We start from the raw sequence: 1623 nt of genomic DNA, 5'->3' as shown, positions 1-1623 counted from the left end.
ACACACGCGAGACAGATCCGCTGACGGGAGCGATTATTCCGCCCGAGAGCATCCCGAGCCAACAGCGGCGCGGGTCCGGGGCCGGGCCAGGTAGGTCCGTCATCCGGGAAGAACCGCGCGCGCTTGCCGGGAGCCCGAGCGCCCAAAGGGGCGAATCGACTCCTCCAGATATACCGCCGAGCAGCCAGCCAGGACACCGGGGCTCTGCCCAACAGACGCGAACCGAGGCCCGCGGAAGGACAGGCTGCGCACCCGGGCCGTAGGCCGGCACCCAGCGGGTCGCGACGTCCTACTAGGGGAGAAGTGCGGCCCACCGCACACCGGAACGGCCCCACCCCGCGGCGAGTGGAAAGGCAACCGGACACGACCCCGCCGCGGATTGCTCCGCGCGGGCGGCCGGCCCCATCTGCCGAGGGCGGGGGCCAGTGGCCGGATGGGCGTGAATCTCACCCGTTCGACCTTTCGGACTTCTCACGTTTACCCCAGAACGGTTTCACGTACTTTTGAACTCTCTCTTCAAAGTTCTTTTCAACTTTCCCTCACGGTACTTGTTCGCTATCGGTCTCGTGGTCATATTTAGTCTCAGATGGAGTTTACCACCCACTTGGAGCTGCACTCTCAAGCAACCCGACTCGAAGGAGAGGTCCCGCCGACGCTCGCACCGGCCGCTACGGGCCTGGCACCCTCTACAGGCCGTGGCCTCATTCAAGTTGGACTTGGGCTCGGCGCGAGGCGTCGGGGTAGTGGACCCTCCCGAACACCACATGCCACGACAGGCGGCAGCCTGCGGGGTTCGGTGCTGGACTCTTCCCTGTTCGCTCGCCGCTACTGGGGGAATCCTTGTTAGTTTCTTTTCCTCCGCTTAGTAATATGCTTAAATTCAGCGGGTAGTCTCGCCTGCTCTGAGGTCGTTGTACGAGGTGTCGCACGCCACACCGCCAGCCGGCTGTGCACGCTACCGAGAAAGCACCGGTATGCGAACCGCCAGGCGACGGGCGCGCATCGCACGTTTAAGGAGACGCGGCCGGCCACACAGGCGACCACGACACTCCCAGGCGCCCGAAGCGGGACAAACGCCGCGCGCTTCAGTATACGTAGCCGACCCTCAGCCAGACGTGGCCCGGGAACGGAATCCATGGACCGCAATGTGCGTTCGAAACGTCGATGTTCATGTGTCCTGCAGTTCACATGTCGACGCGCAATTTGCTGCGTTCTTCATCGACCCACGAGCCGAGTGATCCACCGTCCTGGGTGATCTTTATCTTTTCAGTTCTCCACCGTCTCTTTCAAGACAGTTGCAGAGGCGGGACTGAGGCGTTTGACGGCCCCTGTTCCATTACTTTGTGTCCAACGGCCTGACGGCCGATGGGCGTCGTACGGCTCCACACCGGAGCGGACAGGCACTCGGGCGAAAGTCATTCAAAACCGGCGCCAGGCGCCAGGTGCGGCAGGCCAGCCGCTCCAGAGCTTCAGCGCTCGTACCACACAACAACACTTGCGCTAGTTTTGAGAGGCACGCGTGGTTCCGCACGCGGCGCACGGCTACTGCCGTACAGGTAGCGTGTTGCGCGACACGACACGCACATCGAAAGACATGCAGTCTAGTCGGTAATGATCCTTCCG

At 62.9% G+C, this 1623-nt stretch overlaps 2 non-coding genes across 2 annotated transcripts in view; both read right to left on the bottom strand.

The window, feature by feature from the left end:
• Nucleotides 1-1099: 1099 nt before the first annotated feature.
• LOC126329550 (5.8S ribosomal RNA) lies at nucleotides 1100-1254 on the bottom strand. The gene has a single exon (XR_007562333.1). It is a non-coding gene; the product is annotated as a 5.8S ribosomal RNA (ribosomal RNA).
• A 355-nt stretch (nucleotides 1255-1609) lies between these two features.
• Nucleotides 1610-1623, bottom strand: part of LOC126329559 (small subunit ribosomal RNA) — a 1893-nt gene continuing 1879 nt past the window's right edge. Inside the window, exon 1 of the ribosomal RNA XR_007562341.1 lies at nucleotides 1610-1623. This exon is cut by the window's right edge and continues 1879 nt beyond it. This is a non-coding gene — a ribosomal RNA (small subunit ribosomal RNA).

This window comes from Schistocerca gregaria, unplaced genomic scaffold (assembly GCF_023897955.1).
Source record: "Schistocerca gregaria isolate iqSchGreg1 unplaced genomic scaffold, iqSchGreg1.2 ptg001193l, whole genome shotgun sequence".
Lineage (NCBI taxonomy): Eukaryota > Metazoa > Arthropoda > Insecta > Orthoptera > Acrididae > Schistocerca > Schistocerca gregaria.
The sequence above is the reverse complement of the archived record's forward strand: the minus strand, read 5'-3'. Positions and strand labels throughout refer to the sequence as shown.